General features: G+C 46.1%; 1 protein-coding gene across 1 annotated transcript in view; it reads left to right on the top strand.

Annotated features, from left to right (window-relative positions):
- Positions 1-26,040, top strand: part of LOC134947576 (chromosome-associated kinesin KIF4-like) — a 602,740-nt gene that overhangs the window by 518,953 nt on the left and 57,747 nt on the right. The gene's annotated exons all lie outside the window — the stretch shown is intronic.

The raw sequence follows: 26,040 nt of genomic DNA, 5'->3' as shown, positions 1-26,040 counted from the left end.
CGGCCCTTACATCCTCCACTCATGTTACAGATACTTCATCGGATGAAGATGGCGCATACACTGATCCCTCAGACACTGATACAGATGCTTCTGATGGGGAATCCCTGACCCAAGTGGATATTCCTGACCTCTTGGAGGCTATACGGCTGATTCTTCAAATTGATGAAGATGAAGAACCACCGGCTACCTCTAAGAAACCAGATAAGTTTAAGCGTCAGAAGGTTACTAAATTAGTTTTACCACATTCTGACCATTTAGTTGACATACGTCAGGAATCCTGGGACTATCCAGGAAAGAAATTCTCTCTGTCTAAGAAAATGCTGGCTCGTTATCCCCTCGCTGCAGAGTTAAGCAAAAATTGGGAAACACCGCCGCCGGTGGACTCACAAGTCGCATATCTGGTGGTATCATCTGCTCTGCCTGTCACTACCGTCACCTCTCTGAAGGAACCGACGGATAAGCGTGTGGAGGGTTGCTTGTAGTCCATTTACACTCTGGCTGGAGCTGTGCATAGGCCTACTATTGCGGCCTCTTGGGCTGCTAAAGCTATAGAGGCCTGGGTTCAGGAAGTAGAAGCGGAACTACTGTCTAATTTTCTTGATAATGCAAAACAGTGACTTTCATACATTGTATTCAGGAAGCGGCATCAGATGCAAGTATCCTAGCGGCCAAAGCGTCTACCACGTCTATTCTGGCTCGCCGTGTCCTCTGGGTACGGCCCTGTTCGGTAGATCTGGACTCGAAAAAGACCTCAGAGGTTATCCCTTTTAAGGGAAACATTCTTTTCTTTTTGGGGAAGATCTCAACAAGATTGTCGCTGACTTATCGTCTGCAAAGACTGCATGTCTGCCTAGTACTACTCCTTCGGCCCCGAAGGCTAAGAGTACTTCATTTCATTCCTTTCGACCTCCAGGTAAAGCAAAGGGTCAGGCGTACCCGAAACAGGCTCGCACTTCCAATCCACTAAGCCCAAACCTAAACGTGCCTGGGCTGCCCGTCAGCATGCTGCCAAAACAGACAAGCCTGCTGCATGACGGGGTGGGCCTCCCTCTGGGGGATCCCAGGGTGGGAGGCCGACTTCTACGGTTTGCTCAGGTATGGCTACAGACCACTTCGGACACCTGGGTAAGGAAAGTCGTCACTCATGGATACGCCATCTCTTTCAAGAAACGTCCCCCTCACCAGTTTTGCTCAACAAACGTCCCTTCGGATCCGGTGAAAGCAAGACTCTCCATCTGGTGGTGCAATCCCTCCTGGACACAGGAGTGGTAGTGCCGGTGCCTCTGGCTCAGAGAGGCAGGGGGTACTATTCAACTCTGTTCCTAGTCCCGAAACTGAATGGATCTTCTCGGCCCATTCTCAACCTCAAGTCTTTGAACAAGTTTGTGAACGTCTCCAAATTCCGAATTTACCTATTGCAGTGTGGCATCAGCAATACCTGCGGTTTGCTATTGGCAACTTACATGGTGGTCATGACGGCCCTACTCCGTTGTCAGGGCATCAGGATCTTGCCGTATCTCGACGACTTGTTGATCCTGGCGAATTCTCAAGAGGTTCTTCTTCGTCATCTGGAACTGACGGTCCAGTTCCTGCAAGCCCATGGTTGGCTCATCAACTGGAAGAAATCTTCCCTGGTCACTGCTCAAAGCATGGTGCACCTGGGAGCACTGTTGGACACCCACAACCAGCGGTTGTTTTTGTCTCCGGAAAAGATCCTGAAACTTCAGGACAAGATAAGATGCTTCCTCTCTCAACCACGTGTGTCGATACACTCGACGATGCAAGTACTAGGCCTCATGGTGTCGGCTTTCGACATGGTGGAGTACGCTCAATTTCATTCCCGCCCTCTACAAAGGGTTAATTATCTCAGAGTGGGACAGCCTGCCTCACCGGATCAGGTCTCACATGATATCCTTGACTCCGGAGGTCCGTCTGTCACTGACTTGGTGGCTGCAGGACCAACAACTGTGCAGGGGTCGTCCATTCTGGATCCCCAACTGGGTCCTTCTGATGACGGACGCCAGTCTGCGGGGTTGGGGCGCGGTGTTGGAGCAACACTCTCTTCACGGTCGGTGGACCAGGGAGGAGTCTCTCCTCCCGATAAACATTCTGGAATTGAGGGCAGTGTTCAATGCCTTGACACTGGCCCTGCCTCTGGTACAGAACAAGCCTGTTCAAGTACAGTCTGACAACGCCACCATGGTGGCATACATAAATCATCAAGGCGGCACCCGAAGCCGCAAAGCCATGACGGAAGTGTCAAAGATTCTTCATTGGGCGGAATGCCATCTGCCAGCCCTATCGGCAGTGTTCATTCCAGGGGTCCTGAACTGGGAAGTGGACTTCCTCGGTCATCAGGACGTACACGCCGGAGAGTGGACCCTTCATCCGGAGGTCTTTCAACTCCTCGGGGAACAGTGGGGTCTACTAGATGTAGACCTGATGGCATCTTGACACAATCACAAGGTTCCGGTGTTCGGAGCAAGGACAAGGGATCCTCAAGCAGCGTTTGTGGACGCATTGGCAATTCCATGGAACTTTCGACTGCTGTACGTGTTCCCTCCGGTGTCACTCCTGCCCAGTATAATACGGAAGTTCAAGCAAGAAGGAGGAATACTAATTCTAATCGCTCCGGCGTGGCCCAGATGGCATTGGTTCTCAGACCTGCAGGGTCTATCGATAGAGCGTCCTCTTCTGCTTCCGCAGCATCCAGACCTCGTCTTTCATGGCCCTTGTGTCTACCAGGATTTGGCCCAGCTGGCTTTGACGGCGTGGCTCTTGAAGCTTCCATACTGAGGGCCAAAGGGTTTTCTGAGGCGGTCAATCAAACTATTTTGAGGGCCGGTAAATAATTAAAAATAATTTATTCAATAACAATTATACCAATTGTATTTAACTATTAACAATATAGATAGATTAAATAACGTGCTGGCCAGCAGTTTAAAATTATCACCAATACTACTAAAACATCCCTTAATAGGGGATCAGTGCACTGAAAAATAAGTATCAGCATGTAGTAACTTTGTATAAATCTGTGATAATAACTGTTCCTTGCATAAAGGATAATTGCACTAAAAGAAACTGTCCTGTCGAGACATCATCGTGTGTTAAATTGTAACAGTCAAATTGCAACTGAAGCACGCTGAAATAGTAAAGGTGTAGCGGCAGATATCAGCTTGTGACAATGTGTCCGATTACCTCCCTGATGGAAATCACGGTGTGGTCCTACCCCCGATAACCGAGCGTCCTCGGTTATTAGGTTGTGCACGGGGGGTGCCTCTTGTGTCACCGGCTGTGGCTTACTTCACAAACACAGGGGGATATGATGTATCGGGCTTGCAATGCTGGAGCCTGCTTCGGCGGTCGTGCTGATATTTGGCAGCGGGTTGAGTGGATTGCAAGGTCCCGTACCGACTCCCGCTCTACTGCGCGATACGTGAGTTCTGATGGATACTTTATTTCTTTAATTGGTCAAATACAGACACAGGCGCTTCATTTTTCTCTTTTCAAACTATTTTGAGGGCCTATAAACCGGCTTCTGCTCTGATTTATCATAGGGTGTGGAATTCTTACTTCGCCTGGTGTGCGACTAACAATTATGATGCATGCAAGTTCAGTACTGCCAAACTTTTGGCTTTCCTGCAACAGGGCCTGGACTTAGGCCTTCGTCTGGCCTCCCTCAAGGTTCGTATTTCTGCCTTGTCGATATGGTTTCAGAGAAAAATTGCGACTCTGCCTGATGTTCATACATTCACTACAAGAGTCTCCGTTTGAACCTCTTGAGTCTGTGGACCTTAAGTGGCTTACTCTTAAGGTCTTGTTCTTGCTGGCTATTGCATCTGCTAGATGGGTTTCAGACTTGGGTGCCTTGTCCTGTCGGTCACCCTTTCTGATTTTTCACCATGACCGTGCGGTTCTTAGAAGTCTCCCTGGTTATCTGCCTAAGGTGGTGTCATCTTACCACCTTAATCAAGAGATTGTGGTTCCGGCCTTTATCTCTCCAGCTTTATCCTCCAAAGAGCGGTCTTTGGATGTGGTACGGGCTCTCCGTATTTATGTGAAGAGGACAGCTTCTCTTAGGAGATCTGATTCCCTCTTTGTCTTTTTCAGTTTTCACAAACGTGGTTGGCCTGCTAACAAGCAGACCTTGGCCAGATGGATTAGAATGGTGATTGCACATGCTTATGTACAGACTGGCCTTCCAGCTCCTGCTACCATCAAAGCCCATTCTACTCGGTCGGTTGGACCTTCTTGGGCGGCCGGCCGTGGTGCGACTCTTGAACAATTGTGCAAGGCGGCTGCGTGGTCCTCAGTGAACACGTTCATAAGGTTCTATGCCTTTGATACTTCCACCTCCCAGGACGCCTCCTTTGGATGCTGGGTTCTTGTGCCCGCTACAGTGTGTCACCTCCCATGAGGAACTGCTTTAGGACATCCCCGATTTTATCCCTGTGGAACCCCAGTGTACCCCGCTGCAGAAAAGGAGATTTATGGTAAGAACTTACCTTTGGGAAATCTCTTTCTGCTAGGTACACTGGGTTCCACAGGGTGCTCACCCTGACGCACTTAGCTTCTTTGGGTTTGTATGGCATTAGCCGCTGATACCTTCTCCTGTCCAGAGAATGGGGTGTATGTGGCTAATAACGGTTGTCGTCTCTTTTACCTGCTGCTGCATTGGACTGGTTAACAAAACTGAGCTCCTGTGCACGGGGGCGGGGTTATAGAGGAGGTGGCTCTGTGCATCTTGGGAACAGTCAAAGCTTTTAGCCTGTTGGTGCCTCGGATCAAGATCCGACTGTTATCCCTGTGGAACCCAGTGTGGAACACAGTTCTTGCCAAAATCTCCTTTTTGCAATCAATCTTGAATTAGGCCCATAATTTGCTAGTTTTACACATCTGTACATGTTATAAAAATAAGGGTTGTATCTGTAAATAGCAATTTTTTTTTGAGAAATATACTAGAGATGTGCACCGGAAATTTTTCGGGTTTTGTGTTTTGGTTTTGGGTTCGGTTCCGTGGCCGTGTTTTGGGTTCGAACGCGTTTTGGCAAAACCTCACCGAATTTTTTTTGTCGGATTCGGGTGTGTTTTGGATTCGGGTGTTTTTTTCAAAAAACACTAAAAAACAGCGTAAATCATAGAATTTGGGGGTCATTTTGATCCCAAAGTATTATTAACCTCAATAACCATAATTTCCACTCATTTTCAGTCTATTCTGAACACCTCACACCTCACAATATTATTTTTAGTCCTAAAATTTGCACCGAGGTCGCTGGATGACTAAGCTCAGCGACCGAAGTGGCCGACACAAACACCTGGCCCATCTAGGAGTGGCACTGCAGTGTCACGCAGGATGGCCCTTTCAAAAAACACTCCCCAAACAGCACATGACGCAAAGAAAAAAAGAGGCGCAATGAGGTAGCTGTGTGACTAAGCTCAGCGACCCTAGTGGCCGACACAAACACCTGGCCCATCTAGGAGTGGCACTGCAGTGTCACGCAGGATGGCCCTTCCAAAAAACACTCCCCAAACAGCACATGACGCAAAGAAAAAAAGAGGCGCAATGAGGTAGCTGTGTGAGTAAGCTAAGCGACCCTAGTGGCCGACACAAACACCTGGCCCATCTAGGAGTGGCACTGCAGTGTCACGCAGGATGGCCCTTCCAAAAAACACTCCCCAAACAGCACATGACGCAAAGAAAAATGAAAGAAAAAAGAGGTGCAAGATGGAATTGTCCTTGGGCCCTCCCACCCACCCTTATGTTGTATAAACAGGACATGCACACTTTAACCAACCCATCATTTCAGTGACAGGGTCTGCCACACGACTGTGACTGAAATGACGGGTTGGTTTGGACCCCCACCAAAAAAGAAGCAATTAATCTCTCCTTGCACAAACTGGCTCTACAGAGGCAAGATGTCCACCTCATCATCATCCTCCGATTCATCACCGTGTACATCCCCCTCCTCACAGATTATCAATTCGTCCCCACTGGAATCCACCATCACAGCTCCCTGTGTACTTTGTGGAGGCAATTGCTGCTGGTGAATGTCTCCATGGAGGAATTGATTATAATTAATTTTAATGAACATCATCTTCTCCACATTTTCTGGAAGTAACCTCGTACGCCGATTGCTGACAAGGTGAGCGGCGGCACTAAACACTCTTTCGGAGGGCAACTTAGGTAGAATAAAGCCAGTTTGTGCAAGGGCCTCCAAATTGCCTCTTTTTCCTGCCAGTATACGTACGGACTGTCTGACGTGCCTACTTGGATGCGGTCACTCATATAATCCTCCACCATTCTTTCAATGGTGAGAGAATCATATGCAGTGACAGTAGACGACATGTCCGTAATCGTTGTCAGGTCCTTCAGTCCGGACCAGATGTCAGCATCAGCAGTCGCTCCAGACTGCCCTGCATCACCGCCAGCGGGTGGGCTCGGAATTCTGAGCCTTTTCCTCGCACCCCCAGTTGCGGGAGAATGTGAAGGAGGAGATGTTGACAGGTCGCGTTCCGCTTGACTTGACAATTTTCTCACCAGCAGTTCTTTGAACCCCTGCAGACTTGTGTCTGCCGGAAAGAGAGATACAACGTAGGTTTTAAATCTAGGATCGAGCACGGTGGCCAAAATGTAGTGCTCTGATTTCAACAGATTGACCACCCGTGAATCCTTGTTAAGCGAATTAAGGGCTCCATCCACAAGTCCCACATGCCTAGCGGAATCGCTCAGTGTTAGCTCCTCCTTCAATGTCTCCAGCTTCTTCTGCAAAAGCCTGATGAGGGGAATGACCTGACTCAGGCTGGCAGTGTCTGAACTGACTTCACGTGTGGCAAGTTCAAAAGGTTGCAGAACCTTGCACAACGTTGAAATCATTCTCCACTGCGCTTGAGACAGGTGCATTCCACCTCCTATATCGTGGTCAGTTGTATAGGCTTGAATGGCCTTTTGCTGCTCCTCCAACCTCTGAAGCATATAGAGGGTTGAATTCCACCTCGTTACCACTTCTTGCTTTAGATGATGGCAGGGCAGGTTCAGGCGTTTTTGGTGTTGCTCCAGTCTTCTATACGTGGTGCCTGTACGCTGAAAGTGTCCCGCAATTCTTCTGGCCACCGACAGCATCTCTTGCACGCCCCTCTCGTTTTTTAAATAATTCTGCACCACCAAATTCAAGGTATGTGCAAAACATGGGACGTGCTGGAATTTGCCCATATTTAATGCACACACAATATTGCTGGCGTTGTCCGATGCCACAAATCCACAGGAGAGTCCAATTGGGGTAAGCCATTCTGCAATGATCTTCCTCAGTTGCCGTAAGAGGTTTTTAGCTGTGTGCGTATTCTGGAAAGCGGTGATACAAAGCGTAGCCTGCCTAGGAAAGAGTTGGCGTTTGCGAGATGCTGCTACTGGTGCCGCCGCTGCTGTTCTTGCGGCGGGAGTCAATACATCTACCCAGTGGGCTGTCACAGTCATATAGTCCTGAGTCTGCCCTGCTCCACTTGTCCACATGTCCGTGGTTAAGTGGACATTGGGTACAACTGCATTTTTTAGGACACTGGTGAGTCTTTTTCTGAGGTCTGTGTAAATTTTCGGTATCGCCTGCCTAGAGAAATGGAACCTAGATGGTATTTGGTACCGGGGACACAGTACCTCAAACAAGTCTATAGTTGGCTCTGCAGTAATGATGGATACCGGAACCACGTTTCTCACCGCCCAGGATGCCAAGGCCTCAGTTATCCGCTTTGCAGCAGTATGACTGCTGTGATATTTCATCTTCCTCGCAAAGGACTGTTGGACAGTCAATTGCTTGGTGGAAGTAGTAAAAGTGGTCTTACGACTTCCCCTCTGGGATGACCATCGACTCCCAGCAGCAACAACAGCAGCGCCAGCAGCAGTAGGCATTACACGCAAGGATGCATCGGAGGAATCCCAGGCAGGAGCGGACTCGTCAGAATTGCCAGTGACATGGCCTGCAGGACTATTGGCATTCCTGGGGAAGGAGGAAATTGACACTGAGGGAGTTGGTGGGGTGGTTTGCGTGAGCTTGGTTACAAGAGGAAGGGATTTACTGGTCAGTGGACTGCTTCCGCTGTCGCCCAAAGTTTTTGAACTTGTCACTGACTTATGATGAATGCGCTGCAGGTGACGTATAAGGGAGGATGTTCCGAGGTGGTTAACGTCCTTACCCCTACTTATTACAGCTTGACAAAGGCAACACACGGCTTGACAAATGTTGTCAGCATTTCTGTTGAAATACTTCCACACCGAAGAGCTGATTTTTTTGGTATTTTCACCAGGCATGTCAATGGCCATATTCCTCCCACGGACAACAGGTGTCTCCCCGGGTGCCTGACTTAAACAAACCACCTCACCATCAGAATCCTCCTTGTCAATTTCCTCTCCAGCGCCAGCAACACCCATATCCTCCTCATCCTGGTGTACTTCAACACTGACATCTTCAATCTGACTATCAGGAACTGGACTGCGGGTGCTCCTTCCAGCACTTGCAGGGGGCGTGCAAATGGTGGAAGGCGCATGCTCTTCACGTCCAGTGTTAGGAAGGTCAGGCATCGCAACCGACACAATTGGACTCTCCTTGTGGATTTGTGATTTCGAAGAACGCACAGTTCTTTGCTGTGCTTTTGCCAGCTTAAGTCTTTTCATTTTTCTAGCGAGAGGCTGAGTGCTTCCATCCTCATGTGAAGCTGAACCACTAGCCATGAACATAGGCCAGGGCCTCAGCCGTTCCTTGCCACTCCGTGTGGTAAATGGCATATTGTCAAGTTTACGCTTCTCCTCCGACGATTTTATTTTAGATTTTTGAGTCCTTTTTTTACTGATATTTTGTGTTTTGGATTTTACATGCTCTGTACTATGACATTGGGCATCGGCCTTGGCAGACGACGTTGATGGAATTTCATTGTCTCGGCCATGACTAGTGGCAGCAGCTTCAGCACGAGGTGGAAGTGGATCTTGATCTTTCCCTATTTTTGGAACCTCAACATTTTTGTTCTCCATATTTTAATAGGCACAACTAAAAGGCACCTCAGGTAAACAATGGAGATGGATGGATACTAGTATACTTATGGATGACGAGTGACTGACGACACAGAGGTAGCTACAGCCGTGGACTACCGTACTGCGTCTGCTAGTATAGAGATGATAATGATATAAAAAATATATATATATCACTACTGCAGGTATATATAATATAATGACGGACCTGCTGGACACTGTCAGCAGACTCCTAAACTACTAGTATGAAGAAGATAGAAAAAAAAAACCCCACCACAGGTAGGTATACAATTATGGACGAGCACTGACGACACAGAGGTAGCTACAGCCGTGGACTACCGTACTGCGTCTGCTAGTATAGAGATGATAATGATATAAAAAATATATATATATCACTACTGCAGGTATATATAATATAATGACGGACCTGCTGGACACTGTCAGCAGACTCCTAAACTACTAGTATGAAGAAGATAGAAAAAAAAAACCCACCACAGGTAGGTATACAATTATGGACGAGCACTGACGACACAGAGGTAGCGACAGCCGTGGACTACCGTACTGCGTCTGCTAATATAGAGATGATAAAGATGATAGAGATGAACAAAAAAAATATAACACTACTGCAGGTAAATATTTATATAATATAATGAATGACGGACCTGCTGGACACTGTCAGCAGAATGCGTTTATAGAATAAAAAAAAAAACACCACAGGAGTGTTTAACTTTTTCAGGCAGACAATATACTGGTGGTCACTGGTCAGTCACACTGGCAGCAAAAGTGTGCACTGTACTCCTGCTATAACTGCACCCCAGTCTCCCCCACAATTCAGCTGTGTGAGCAGTGAGCACTCAGCACAGTCAGATATACATAGATATATCATGCAGCACACTGAGGCTGAGCACAGATATGGTATGGAGCGTTTTTTTCAGGCAGAGAACGGATTAAAAAAAAACTAGCAAAACTCTGCACTGACTGTACTCCTCCTAACAGCTCTCCCCAATCCTCCCCACAATAAGCTAAGCAGCAATCAGATCAACTAACTACTAACAGTAACTATAAACGGAGAGGACGCCAGCCACGTCCTCTCCCTATCAATCTCAATGCACGTGTGAAAATGGCGGCGACGCGCGGCTCCTTATATAGAATCCGAGTCTCGCGATAGAATTCGAGCCTCGCGAGAATCCGACAGCGGGATGATGACGTTCGGGCGCGCTCGGGTTAGCCGAGCAAGGCGGGAAGGTTCGAACCTGCCTCGGACCCGTGTAAAAAGGCTGAAGTTCGGGGGGGTTCGGATTCCGAGGAACCGAACCCGCTCATCTCTAAAATATACTTCTAGGGGCTGTTTATGAACTATTTTTGTCTGTTCATTCCGGCATCACGCAAAACCTACTGGATGAATTTGGATCGCATTTTCACTATTATATAGCTTAGTCACCTAGAAACTGAGGTACAGTATGTATGCTCTCGATGTGACATCAGGGAGAGGAACAATAAAGGAAAAAACAAACGCTCGACACTCGGCGTGTGAAGGCTCCTCCAGTCCATACTTACTATATGTGTGGAATTTCTGAACTCACCCTCGTGCAGTTAGAATTCCAGCGCACAGCATTGCACTGAAAGTTGGTGTTCCGATCATGCATCTGCAGAGCTTGACTCCGCCAAATAACCTAATTGGGACAGAGATTCTAATGGGATGTAGGGGGACATGTACTAAGCAGTGATAAAAGTGGAGAAGGGAGCCAGTGGAGAAGTTGCCCATGGCAACCAATCAACTGCTCTGTATACTTTTATAGTATGCAAATTATAAATGTTACGTCAATGCTGATTGGTTGCCATGGGCAACTTCTCCACTGGCTCACTTCTCCACTTTTATCACTGCTTAGTACATCTCCCCCTTAGTGCAGGTGAGAGTGTGTTTATGCCACGTATACCTCTTATCCCCCCAAAATGTAATTTTTAATTCAAGCTCCTGCAGTTTCCAGTAAGCATCTGCTTCACTATGACAATCAGTAAGTCGCAAGGGCAAACGTCAGGGCTGCAGGCATAGATCTCAGGACTAGCTGCTTCTCCCATGGGCAGCTTTATGTGGCTTGCTCATGAGTTAGTAGCCCTAATCATTTTTTGGGGTTAATCGCTGAAGGAAAAACTGCAATTATTGTTTACAAAGAACTTTTGTGATCAATGTGTACAATATAAAATATACATCACAATATTAGAAGGCACTACTGTGTTTGTAAAATTAGTTCCGCTGAGCAATAAGAGACATCCACGCTAGTAAAGCTGCGGACAAGTGCTAGTTGGTATACATTAGTGATGTTCCAATGTGTAACAAGATCGCCTAGACGCAAGCTTCACCATTCCATGGAAGGCCATTCCAGACTTTGATGCTTTATGAAGGTTTAAGAGAGAAGCAGAAAGGGACACATTTGCACCTTGGCAAATACATGGGGCACATCTAAAATGAGCAGAGAATAAGAGTTGGGAAGAATTGTGTTCTAGCTTAGTTCTAAATGTAAGTATAAAAACAAAGCTGCCCACTATTAGAATAGTATCTGCAAAGAAGCCTACATTTCTGCAGCGGGGTACACTGGTATTCCACAGGGATTAACATCGGGGTGTAGAGTTGGATCTTGATCCGAGGCTCCAACAGGCTAAAGCTTTGACTGTTCCCAGGATGCACTGCACCGCCTCCTCTATAGCCCCGCCTCCAGGCACTGGAGCTCAGTTTGTAAGTTGGTGCCTGCAGTGCAGGCAGCTAACAAGATGGGCTGCGTTAGGCAGCCCTAATAAGAGCTTTTCTGAGAAGAAAGAATACTTCAAGGGCAGCACAGGCACTAGATGCCCTGGATGTCATGCTGACATTCTGTGCTGCGGCTCCATCACCTCCCCCAGCGGCGCTGCATACTCCCGTGCCCTGGTTGCCGGGTACTTGCAGCGGAGGCGTTCCGATCATCAAAGGCACACATACTGCCGCTGCTCTCCTGGATCGCGTGCCCGTACTTCAGTAGGTAAGAGGGTCCCTCAGGTGGGACCCGCCGAAATCACGATCCGGTCATGGTCCCAGGAGATGGACCGCGCCGCTGACGTGGACACTGTGGCCATACAGAGACCCCACTATATCCACCAGGGCAACAGGTCAGATTTATTAAAATCCGTTTACTATAGGCTCCATAGTACCCAGTGGTGAAGTCTAGCAGAGGGGATAAGGCGCTGACCTGTAGCCCCTCTCCCAGCTCCAGGCGCAGTGGCAAACGCAGGATTTGCATGGGGGGGTTTCCAGAACTGGGCGGAGCCAATCACGGGGTGCGGACTGAGGTGACCCAGTATATGCTGGGTCCGTAAAACTAGTGTGTGTGTGTGTATATATACACACACACACACATAGAATGTAAGCTCTCACGAGCAGGGCCCTCTTCCCTCATGGGATTACCCTTTTCTTACTTTAATAATCTTCAGCTGCACCACATCCATCAGTCTTCTGCCACCTGATACTTATTCCAGTGTCATCTGCTGATGTAACTATGTTTATTTACCCTGTACTTGTCCTATACTGTCATCAACTGTAAGTTGCTGTTTTCCTGCTAGATTATTTGTTTATGTATTCTGTAATTGGGCGCTGCGGAACCTTTGTGGCGCCATATAAATAAAGGATAATAATAATAATAATAATAATAATAATATATCTACACATATATATATATATATATATATATATATACACATACATACATACATACATACATACATACATACATACACACATACATATACATAGCATATTAAACATGCATACATATATATATATATATATATATATATGTACTGTGACAAGAACACTGGGATAGTGTTTGAGGGCAGGTATATTTGTCCCAGGTTCTTGTCTTACATGTTTTAGAAAGTGTTAACTTCTAGGAAAAATGCTTTTTGTTTTGTCTGAACCTTTTCAGTTTGCTGTAAAAGCTGGGTAAAGTCTCTGAGAGAGAGATAAGGCGAGTTCTAGACATTGGGCCCAGTTCGGGTCTTTGGCCTCACAGAGGGCTAATCAGGGTTTCAGCTGTGTAAGAGTGATATAGTGCTTCTAACCTGATTAGTATGGGCAGACTGCCTGGGAAGGCTGCAGGATCTGTGTGTGAGAGACACGCTTTCTGATGCAAGTAAGCTATACAGTATGTACTGAAGAACTCTGTGTTTTGTTTAGTGACAGTTAGGAACATCTTATGTTTAGTTAGTGCCGGACAGGCAAGGTATTTTTATTTTGGGGTTTGTTTTATTTTCTGTTTCAATAAAACTGGCCGGGGTCAGTTGTACCAGAAACTGGACTTGTGTTGTTCCTCAGCTGCTGCGTGCTGCCATATTCCCCAGGAAAAGGCACCTTGCACCCCTACAGTGTTACAACTTGGTGGAGAATGCGAGCAGGCCGTTCTGCGCATAAGTGAAAGCAGCAGCTTTGTGAGGCCTGCAGAAAACGGTGGTTTATGCAGATACAGCCCAGTGTGAAGTTACTGAGACTCACCCCTGAGGGTTTGATATATGTCCTGGGTGAAAGCAGCTGCAAAGCCGCCTGAAAAATCTGTTGACATGGAGGATCTGCTTAAAGCCTTGCTGCAAGCTACAGCGGCTCAGCAGGAGGCCAACCGACAGCAGCAGGTGGCAATGGAGGAAAATAGGAGACAACAGCAGGTGGCAATGGAGGAAAATTGGAGACTACAGCAGGAGGCCAACAGACAGCAGCAGGTGGCAATGGAGGAAAATAAGAGACATTAACTGGTACCCAGATGGTGGAAAGAGTCGTCATGGACCGCTACTTGAGATCTTTGCCCATGGTCCTGCGCAAGTGGGTGAGCCATGGAAACCCGGGTACTGCTGACCAATTAGTGGACATGGTAGAGAGGTATTTGGCAGCAGAGGAACTACTGATGACCACCCAGCAACCCATAGATCCTCGACAGCGCCCTTCAGTAAAGACTGGTAAGACTGTTCCGTGGGAAAACGTTGCTGGGCGGTTAAGAGAACGCAAGGCTGGAGAGACTGTAAACACTGGCCCTGGAAACAGGCCAATGGGGCTAGAACGGTCTATGCTGCCCAAATGGGTTGATAATCGTGTGGTTAAATGTTTTAGGTGTGGTATGCCAGGTCATGTTATTGCCAATTGCCCAGTCACGCAAGAACCCATGCAATGTGATGCTGCCTTTGAATGTCGCAGAATGTCTTTTTTTGCTATGTTAGCCTGTACTGTGGTACCTTCACCTGAGCTGGAAAAACAAATGTGTGATGTGTTCTTAGAAGGTAACCGGGTAGAGGCCTTGCTAGATTCAGGAAGTTTAGTTACCCTCGTGAAAGCTGGGTTAGTGAACCCCTTAAAGGTCCAGCAAATACCTATTGGGGTAACTTGCATACATGGGGATACCCAATATTATGCCACTGCTGAGGTGAATATAGAAACTTGTTGTGGGTCAGCAATGGTTAAAGTGGGACTGGTCCCTACCTTGGTGCATGAGGCCATAATAGGGAGGGATTTTCCTCATTTTTGGAAACTGTGGGAATCACGGTTATCAACAGATGTGAGAAGTAAAAAGCCAGTTGATAATACCGGTGATTTTATGGATGTACGTGGGTCTTCGGAACTTTCTGGCCCTTTGCCTTTTGCTAGTTTGGCTGGGGAAGTGACAGATGGGGAGTCCAGTGAGGACCCTCTTGCCGGGAACAGAGACATAGTAGTTAGAACTGAAAGCGTGCCTGACCTGGAGGTAAAGAAGGATCTGTTTGCGTCTGAACAGTTAAAGGATCCTACCTTAATAAAGGCTAGAGAGAATGTTAAGATTGTTAATGGGGAACCTGTGGTACCAGGTGACAGGGTTACGTATCCCCACATGGCCATCTGTAATGAGCTCTTGTACCACATTGTCAAAAGGGGTGAGGATGTGGTGGAACAGCTGGTAGTTCCCCAGCCTTATCGGAGAATGGTACTAGATTTAGCTCATAGTCACGTTACCGCAGGACATTTAGGGGCAGAAAAAACCACTGAAAGAGTTTTACAAAGGTTCTTTTGGCCAGGGGTTTATAAAGAAGTGTCTGAATATTGTTCTTCCTGTCCTGAATGCCAGTATCATGCCCCTAGACCCCATTTCAGGAGCCCACTAGTTCCCATGCCTATTATAGAGGTCCCGTTTGACAGAATAGCCATGGATCTCGTGGGGCCCTTGTTAAAGTCTGCTCGGGGCCATCAGTATATCCTGGTAATTATGGACTATGCCCCTCGATATCCTGAGGCTGTCCCTTTACGCACTATCACAACCAAGGCGATAGCTAGGGAGCTGGTGCAGGTATTTAGTAGAGTGGGAATACCAAAAGAAATTTTGACTGACCAAGGTACTCCATTTATGTCAAGGATCATGAAAGAATTGTGCAAGTTATTTAAGGTCACTCACCTCAGGACGTCCATCTACCATCCCCAAACTGACGGGTTGGTGGAAAGGTTTAATAAAACATTAAAAAGTATGTTAAAAAAGGTTGTTGAGAGAGATGGGAAAAACTGGGATTGTTTGTTGCCCTACTTGTTAATGGCCATCAGAGAAGTTCCTCAGTCCTCTACGGGGTTTTCTCCATTTGATTTGTTGTATGGTAGACACCCCAGAGGGCTGTTGGATGTTGCCAAAGAGACGTGGGAAGGACAGCCCACTCCTTATAGAAGCGTTATTGAGCATGTAACACAAATGCAGGATAGGATTGCAGCCGTGGTACCTGTTGTCAGAGAGCACATGGAACAGGCCCAAAGTGCTCAACAGAGGGTCTATAACCAGAGTGCCAAGATACGGGAATTTGCTCCTGGAGATAGAGTTCTTGTTTTGGTACCCACTGTGGAAAGCAAATTCCTAGCTAAATGGCAGGGTCCATTTGAGATTAGGGAAAAAGTGAATGAGGTTAATTACAAAGTATACCAGTCGGGAAAGAGAAAACCCGAACAGATCTACCATGTTAACTTAATCAAACCCTGGAAAGATAGGTTGTCTCTGTCAGCGGAGCCTTGCCCTTCGGTGTCTTCACCCCGGTTGCTTCCCGCAGTGAAGGTGTCAGAGACATTATCAGCTGATCAGAACAATCAGGTTAAAGAATTTCTCATCCAAAATAGGGAGGTATTTTCAGAGCTGCCTGGCCGAACGACCATAATAAAACATGACATTGTCACAGAACCAGGGGTCAGGGTTCATTTAAAGCCATATAGGATTCCTGAAGCTCAGCGAGAAGCTATTTCTAAGGAAGTTAAAACCATGTTAGAACTTGGAGTCATAGAGGAGTCTAACAGTGAGTGGTCCAGTCCCATAGTGCTCATCCCGAAGCCCGACGGTAGCATACGCTTCTGTAATGACTTTCGTAAGTTAAATGAGGTGTCCAAGTTTGACGCATACCCCATGCCCCGTGTGGATGAGCTTGTAGAAAGGCTGGGAACAGCCAGGTTTCTCACCACATTGGACCTGACCAAAGGTTACTGGCAAATACCTTTATCTGATAGCGCCAAAGAAAAAACAGCCTTTTCGGTTCCGGAGGGGCTGTACCAGTATAAGATGTTACCCTTTGGGTTGCATGGGGCTCCAGCAACCTTTCAACGGGCGATGGATAAAATTTTGAGGCCCCATAGAAAATATGCAGCTGCCTATTTGGATGATGTGGTAATTCACAGTACAGACTGGGGGTCACATTTGGTTAAAGTACAAGCAGTACTGGACTCAATCAGAGAGGCAGGGTTAACTGCTAACCCAAAGAAGTGCTGCCTCGCAATGGAGGAGGTCAAATACTTGGGCTTCACCATAGGCAGAGGTCTGATTAGGCCCCAATTGAATAAAGTTGATGCTATTCAAAACTGGCCTCGTCCAGTGAATAAAAAACAGGTAAGGGCTTTTTTGGGAATTACTGGGTACTATAGACGGTTTATTCCTAATTTTGCGACAACAGCGGTGCCGTTGTCAGACCTTACCAAAGGGAAGCAGTCAAATGTGGTGAAATGGAACCCTGATGCAGAAAAGGCGTTCCAAGCGTTAAAAGTGGCTTTGTGTTCACAACCGGTGTTGATAACACCAGATTTTTCAAAAGAATTTGTGGTACAGACAGATGCCTCAGAGGTTGGGATAGGTGCTGTGCTGTCCCAAACCAGAGATGGGGACGAACACCCTATCATTTATTTGAGTAGGAAACTCAATGAGCATGAAAAAAGGTATGCCATTGTGGAAAAGGAGGCTTTGGCCATTAAGTGGGCACTAGATACCTTGAGATATTACCTCTTGGGTAGACAATTCAGACTAGTGACAGACCATGCCCCTTTAAAATGGATGTATGTAAATAGAGGCAAGAATGCTCGTGTAACTAGATGGTTTCTAGCGTTGCAGGACTTTAAGTTTACTGTCGAACATAGACCGGGAACACAATTGGCCAACGCAGATGCATTGTCTCGCATCTTCTGTTTGGGGGCTACAAGTGTTCCGGCCCCTAGGTCGAAACAGGGGAGGGGGATATGTGACAAGAACACTGGGATAGTGTTTGAGGGCAGGTATATTTGTCCCAGGTTCTTGTCTTACATGTTTTAGAAAGTGTTAACTTCTAGGAAAAATGCTTTTTGTTTTGTCTGAACCTTTTCAGTTTGCTGTAAAAGCTGGGTAAAGTCTCTGAGAGAGAGATAAGGCGAGTTCTAGACATTGGGCCCAGTTCGGGTCTTTGGCCTCACAGAGGGCTAATCAGGGTTTCAGCTGTGTAAGAGTGATATAGTGCTTCTAACCTGATTAGTATGGGCAGACTGCCTGGGAAGGCTGCAGGATCTGTGTGTGAGAGACACGCTTTCTGATGCAAGTAAGCTATACAGTATGTACTGAAGAACTCTGTGTTTTGTTTAGTGACAGTTAGGAACATCTTATGTTTAGTTAGTGCCGGACAGGCAAGGTATTTTTATTTTGGGGTTTGTTTTATTTTCTGTTTCAATAAAACTGGCCGGGGTCAGTTGTACCAGAAACTGGACTTGTGTTGTTCCTCAGCTGCTGCGTGCTGCCATATTCCCCAGGAAAAGGCACCTTGCACCCCTACAGTGTTACAGTACACACACATACAGTACACATATATATATATACACTTGTATATATATCGTGTGTGTGTGTGTGTGTGTGTGTGTGTGTTTATGTGTATGTATGTATGTATGTATGTATGTATGTATGTATATACATGTGTATATATGTATGCACATGGATATATATATGTACTATAATTAAAATAAAGTAAACTTTTATTGCACTTACAAGTGCCACCAGGAAGACAGCAGGCTGCAGAGGATGCTAGACAGCCATTAATAATACTCATGCAGCTTAAAAAAAAAAAAAAATTTTTTTTTTTTTAGTGAAGGGGGGTTTCTGGGTACTCGGAAACCCCCCTGGGTGCGCCACTGCAGGCACCATCTACAGCAGATGTTCCCGCCCTGGAGCTGCATCTCTCTCTCTCTCCCTCACTCCCTGTCAGCGTTTGGGCACCATTTCACAGAGCTGCGCTGATCCTGGGACTGCTGGGCACTGTCTCCTCTGTAAAGCCGTCTGTCTCATCAGCGCTGTGCATTTACAGGACACTTAAGTATTCTACAGTACATGTCATTTAGACAGCGTTAGTTAAGAACAAGTGCATAACTATATGAATATTTAGTACAAGTATTCTGTGGTATACATCCAGTGTTTACTGTGCATTGTTATATCTGTATTTATATATATATATATATATATATATATATATATATTGTATTACTAGTCTAGTGCAGTTTTATTGTTATATGTGATAATTTCTGCATTGTACATGTGACTGTGTGTGCCTATAGCTGCTGTGTGGTTTCCATTCTGTGTATCTCACACATATTGCTATCACTGCAGTATATTCTGTACCCTGGCGGGCTAAGTGCATCAGGGTCTCATATACCATATAGTGTTCAACAGGACATACTGTTTTGTATTTTTCTCTGTGTGTTTCAGTCACCTCATACCACTTAAATCCTCTGTTTGTGCTCTGCATTTGCTGTCACATAACATAGGGGATTTTTATCAGGTATTGTGTTTGTCTGGCTATATTGTACTGTTACGCCCTAAAGCTACATTCCCAATAATGTCTGCTGCTCAGGGCGGGAAATCCGCGGAGCTCCTGCCTCATACAGTGCTGACGCCACGGATTTACCTGAGGAAAATATTTCAGCTGAGGGTTCAGGTACTGGGTGTTCTGCATCCCCCAGTCAGCCTTCAGCACCAGTGGCACACCAAGACCCACCTTTGGCTACTTTTTCAAATATACTGACTACGCTTGTAACACGACTTACGCCCCCTGTGGGACCTCCTGTGCCATTACAGCCACATATTGTCCCTTTAGTTAATCCGCCATGGGCGGATACTCTGTCAACTCAGTTACAGCAATTAAATCAGTCCCTGGTTAAACAAAAGCCTAACCCTCACCCTTCTGGGACCAAAGGGTCATCTAAGCGTGCCATTTCTTCCTCACAATCTACTCATGTTTCGGATACTTCATCCGATGAGGATGGGGAATATACTGACCCATCAGACACTGATACAGCTGCTTCTGATGAGGAATCTGCAACACAGGTATGTTCCTGACCTAGTGGAGGCTATCAAGCTGATTCTTCAGATTGATGATGAGACTGACCCTCCTGATACGTCTAAGAAACCTGATAAGTTCAAACGTCAGAAGGTTACTAAATTAGTCTTACCACATTCTGACCATTTAATTGACATACGTCAGGAATCCTGGGAGTCTCCAGGAAATAAATTTTCCCTGTCTAAAAAGATGCTAGCTTGTTATCCTATCTCTGCAGAGTTAAGTAACAAGTGGGAAACCCCGAAACCAGTGGACTCACATGTAGCCTGTCTTGTGATGTCATCTACTCTTGTGGTGTCACCACCGTCACCTCTCTGAAGGAACCAACGGATAAGTGTGTGGAGGGCTGCTAGAAGTCTATTTACACTCTTGCAGGTGCTGTACATAGACCCACTATGGCAGCCTCTTGGGCTGCAAAAGGTATTGAAGCCTGGGTTCAAGCAGTTGAGGCAGAGCTACCTCTGAATTTTTCTGACAATGCCAGACAATGTCTATCATATATTACCACAGCCTCCCATTACATTCAGGAGGCGGCCTCTGATGCAGGTGTTATGGCGGCCAAAGCGTCTACTACGTCCATCCTGGCTCGCCGGATTCTGTGGTTACGGTCCTGGTCGGTGGACCTGGACTCTATGAAGACCTTCGAGGTGCTCCATGTTAAGGGAGATATACAATTTGGGGAATATCTGAACAATATTGTGACTGGCTTGGTGTCTGCCAAGACTGCGTGTCTCCCAAGTACTAATCCTTCGGCTCCGAAGGCTAAGAGTACCACCTTTTGTTCCTTTCAACCTCCAGGTAATGCAAAAGGTCAGGCATACCCGAGACAAGTTCGCGCTTCCAAAACTTCTATGCCCAAACCTAAACGTTCTTGGGCCGCCCCCGTCAGCCTGCTTCCAAATCAGACAAGCCTACTGCAGGGACCCCAGGGTGGGAGGCCGACTTCTACAGTTCCAGGTTTGGTTAAAGACCATTTCAGATGCCTGGGTGCGGGAAGTCGTTTCTCACTGATACACCATTTCAAGAAACGTCCCCCTCGCCAGTTTTGCTCGACGGTTATCCCTTCGGCTCCATTAAAAGCACAAACTCTACATTTGGTTGTACAATCCCTCCTGAACACAGGAGTGATAGTGCCGGTGCCTCTGTCTCAGAGAGGCAGGGGATACTATTCAATGCTGTTCCTAGTTCCGAAGCCGAATAGATCCTCCCGGCCCATTCTCAACCTCAAATCTTTGAACAACTTTGTGAAGGTTTCCAAATTCCGTGTGGAAACTCTTCGCTCTTTTGTTCTGGATTTGGAGCCCAATGATTATATGGTATCCCTGGGCATACAGGATGCTTACCTACACATACCTATTGCCATGTCGCATCATCAGTATCTGCGGTTTGCTATTGGCAACCTACATTATTGCCCTTTGGACTGGCTACAGCTCCTCGGATCTTCTCCAAGGTCATGGCAGTCATGACGGCCATTCTCCGTCGTAAAGGTATCAGGTTCCTGCCGTATCTGGACGACTTGCTGATCCTGGAGAACTCCCCAGAGGTTCTCATCAGACATCTGGAAGTGACGGTCCAATACCTACAAGCCCACGGGTGGCTCATCAATTGGAAGAAATCCTCGCTGGTCCCTACTCAGAGCATGGTGCACCTGGGGGCATTACTGGACACACACAACCAACGTTTGTTCTTGTCTCCAGAGAAGGTCCTGAAGCTTCAGGACAAGATAAGATACTTCCTTTCTCGCCCAAGAGTGTCAATACTCTTGGCGATGCAAGTACTAGGGCTCATGATGTCGGCTTTCAACATGATAGAGTATGCTTAATTTCATTCCCGCCCTCTGCAAAGGTTAATCCTTTCCAAGTGGGACGGCCTGCCTCCCCGGATCAGATCTCACATGGTCTCCTTGGCTCTGGAGGTTCGTCTGTCACTGACCTGGTGGCTACAGAACCAACAATTGAGCAGGGGTCGTCCCTTCTGGATCTCCAACTGGGTCCTCCTAACGACGGATGCCAGTCTGCGGGGTTGGGGCGCGGTGTTGGAGCAACACTCTCCACAGGGTTGGTAGACCAGGGAGGAATCTCTCCTCCCGATAAATATTCTGGAATTGCGGGCAGTGTTCAATACTCTGAAACTGGCCCTGCCTCTGGTACAGAACAGAACAACAATAAACAAGAATAAACGCTGGGAAACTGGATAAGAAATTTCTCACAATTTTAATGGTGTGATATATAGAAAAAAGAATTTATAATAATTACTGTTGCAACAGATGATTAAAAAGAAATATATATATATTAAAATTAGGGCATAGCATAGCACTGCAAGGATTTAAAAGTCCCATATACTTTGTATAGTATGTATATAGTTTGCCGGTACTCAAATGAGACAGTTCATCCCCAAAGATTTTTTGCCACAGTCCAGGAACAATATAGCGAATGGAAAAGTGAAAACTGCAGTTGGAAAGACCTTACGTAGCTAGGTTCAAGAGGCTGCTTGGTCCAATTAGTTGCTCAGGTCCAATGGTGCAGATGTCCAAATCGCTGATGAAAGGAGTTCCTATATCCGACTTCTAGGCGTTTGTATGGGGATGAGGTATCAGAGTCCAGCTTATCCACCGACGCGTTTCGCTGTTTTACACAGCTTTATCAAGGTGATTGTGTTGACCAGGACTTATATAATTTTCTGTATATATTTTTATATTTAGTATTGATCCTCATTTATAATATATTAGAATAATTCTTTTATAAGGAACCTGAAGATAATTATAGATATGAAGAAGCATGTCATAATGAATATAATTATCTTCAGGTTCCTTATAAAAGAGTTTTTCTAATATATTATAAATGAGGATCAATGATTGAGTGTAATAACATCTATTCTTTATGAATTGACATCAATTTATTGATTTAATCTATTTTTCGCAATTGTTAACAAAAGTTTCTTTTAAATACAAGTATATATATATATATATAGGTAAATGAATACAGTAAATATAAAATTTGGATACTAAATATAAAAATATATACAGAAAATTATATAAGTCCTGGTCAAAGACATTTTGTAATCTGCTGATCAAAAATTATAGGAAGAGTGCCATAATATTATTTTACCACAAGATGGCACCAATTCATTAATTTTTGTACTATATATTTATTTAACGTAATTTAAACATTCTTATATGTTAATACATTTATATTAAACATACATATTGATGTTATTTTCGAATTATTGTGCAGCCTCTCTATGGGATATAATAGCCATTTGTTTATCGAAACCAGTGAGACTAATCTTTAACATATCATTGGTCTAGACGGTCACGGGATATTTAAATGCTCTCTATGGTAGAAACCACGTGTGATCAACAACGTGACGCTGGGTGTCAGGTCACGTGACCGGAATGGGTCTCTTAGTGCGGTCCGTCGCCTGGTTACAGGGCGCCGGACTTGCCGGAGGTTTGGCCTGGTTCCGGTCACGTGTCCGGACGCCAACCAATGGGTATGGCTTTGCGTTCCACACACAGGAAACTGGAACAAGTTTGCGTTCCAGACATAGGAAATGGTTCCCCGATCACATGATCGGGAACCTATCTTCACAATCAATGAATTCATTTAAAATAGGCTTTATACTAATAAAAACCTTAAATTATTGATATTTTAGTCCTAGTGTCTGTCACTATTTATGGAAACTGGATAGAATTTCATTTCTAACATTATCTAAATGTTTTTAATCTGTCACACCTGTTTTGTATGGGCTATTAGCACTGCTATATAAAGGGAACCCAGTCACTGCAACACAATCACCTTGATAAAGCTGTGTAAAACAGCGAAACGCGTCAGTGGATAAGCTGGACTCTGATACCTCATCCCCATACAAACGCCTAGAAGTCGGATATAGGTACTCCTTTCATCAGCGATTTGGACATCTGCACTATTGGACCTGAGCAACTAATTGGACCAAGCAGCCTCTTGAACCTAGCTACGTAAGGTCTTTCCAACTGCAGTTTTCACTTTTCCATTCGCTATATTGTTCCTGGACTGTGGCAAAAAATCTTTGGGGATGAACTGTCTCATTTGAGTACCGGCAAACTATATACATACTATACAAAGTATATGGGACTTTTAAATCCTTGCAGTGCTATGCTATGCCCTAATTTTAATATATATATATTTCTTTTTAATCATCTGTTGCAACAGTAATTATTATAAATTCTTTTTTCTATATATCACACCATTAAAATTGTGAGAAATTTCTTATCCAGTTTCCCAGTGCTTATTCTTGTTTATTGTTGTTCTAGTTATAGGGTCTAACTAACCCCGGTGTATTAGCTGCTCCAAGAAAAGCAACTCACCACGAGCGCCAAAGGTTTTACTTGTTAATTCCATTTCTGGTACAGAACAGGCCTGTTCAAGTACAGTCAGACAACACCACCACGGTGGCGTACATAAATCATCAAGGCAGCACTCGAAGCCGCATGGCAATGATGGAAGTGTCAAAAATTCTTCAATAGACGGAACGCCATCTGCCAGCCATATCGGCAGTGTTCATTCCAGGGGTCCTGAACTGGGAAGTGGACTTCCTCAGTCATCAGGAAATACATGCCGGAGAGTGGAGTCTTCATCCGGAAGTCTTTTAACTCCTAGTGGACAAGTGGGTCCTACCAGATGTAGACCTGATGGCGTCTCGACACAATCACAAGGTTCCGGTCTTCGGAGCAAGGACAAGGGATCCTCAAGCAGCGTTCGTGGACGCACTGGCAATTCCATGGAACTTTCGGCTGCCATACGTGTTCCCTCCAGTGTCACTCCTGCCAAGGGTAATACGGAAGTTCAAGCAAGAAGGAGGAATACTACTATTTCTAATCGCTCCAGCGTGGCCCAGACAGCATTGGTTCTCAGACCTGCAGTGTCTCTCAATAGAGCTTCCTCTTCTACTTCCTCAACGCCCAGACCTCCTCGTTCAGGGCCTTTGTGTCTACCAGGATCTAGCTCAACTGGCTTTGATGGCGTGGCTCTTGAAGCTTCACTCCTGAGGGCCAAAGGATTCTCTGAGGCGGTCATTCAAACTATGTTAAAAGCCCGTAAACCAGCTTCAGACCGGATTTATTATAGGGTCTGGAATTCTTACTTCACCTGGTGTGCTACTAAGAATTATGATGTATACAAGTTCAGCATTTCCAGACTTTTGGTTTTTCTGCAGCAAGGCCTAGACTTAGGCCTTCGTCTGGCCTCCCTCAAGGTTCATATATCTGCCTTGTTGGTATGGTTTCAGAGAAAGATTGCGTCTCTTCCTGACGTTCACACTTTCACTCAGGGTGTTTTACGGATTCAGCCTCCCTGTGTCCCGCCTGTGGCTCCATGGGATCTGTCTGTTGTGCTGAATGCCCTGCAAGAGTCTCCATTTGAGCCTCTTGATTCTGTGGACCTTAAATGCCTTACACTTAAGGTCGTGTTTCTGCTGGCTATTGCCTCTACTAGGAGGGTGTCGGACTTAGGCACTTTGTCCTGTCATTCACCCTTCCTGATTTTTCACCGTGACCGCGCAGTTCTTAGAAGTCTCCCTGGTTATCTACCTAAGGTGGTGTCATCTTTCCACCTTAACCAAGAGATTGTGGTTCCGGCCTTTATCTCTCCTGGTTTATCCTCCAAAGAGCGGTCTTTGGATGTGGTACGGGCTCTCCGTATATATGTGGAGAGGACTGCCTCCATCAGGAGGTCAGATTCTCTTTTTGTCCTTTTTGGTTTTCACAAACGTGGCTGGCCTGCGAATAAGCAAACTTTGGCCAGATGGATTAGAATGGTGATTGCACAATCTTATGTGCAGGCTGGGCTCCCAGCTTCTGCTGCTATCAAGGCCCATTCTACTCGGGCTGCTGGACCTTCTTGGGCGGCCCGCCGTGGTGCGTCACCAGAGCAATTGTGCAAGGCGGCTACGTGGTCCTCAGTGAACACGTTTATCAGTTTCTATGCCTTTGATAATTCCGCCTCCCAGGATGCCTTCTTTGGACGCCGGTTTCTTGTGCCCGCTACAGTGCGTCCCCTCCCATGAGGAACTGCTTTAGGACATCCCCGATGTTATTCCCTGTGGAATACCAGTGTACCCAGCTGCAGAAAAGGAGATTTATGGTAGACTTACCATAGTTAAATCTCTTTCTGCGAGGTACACTGGATTCCACAGGGCGCCCATCCTGACGCACTTGGGGGGTCATTCCGAGTTGATCGCACGTAGCAACTTTTTGCTGCCTGTGCGATCAACTAGACACCACCTATGGGGGAGTGGATTTTTGCATAGCAAGGCTGCGAACGCTTGTGCAGCCCTGCTATGCAAAAAAAGTTTTGTGCAGAAGTAGACTAGGGTAAGAGTTACTGACCCTGTGCGATCGATCCAGCGATGCAGGTCCCGGA

The sequence above is a fragment of the Pseudophryne corroboree genome, chromosome 8 (genome assembly GCF_028390025.1).
Source record: "Pseudophryne corroboree isolate aPseCor3 chromosome 8, aPseCor3.hap2, whole genome shotgun sequence".
Classification (NCBI taxonomy): Eukaryota; Metazoa; Chordata; class Amphibia; order Anura; family Myobatrachidae; genus Pseudophryne; species Pseudophryne corroboree.
Note: the sequence above shows the minus strand (reverse complement) of the source record. Positions and strands in the feature narration are given on the sequence as shown.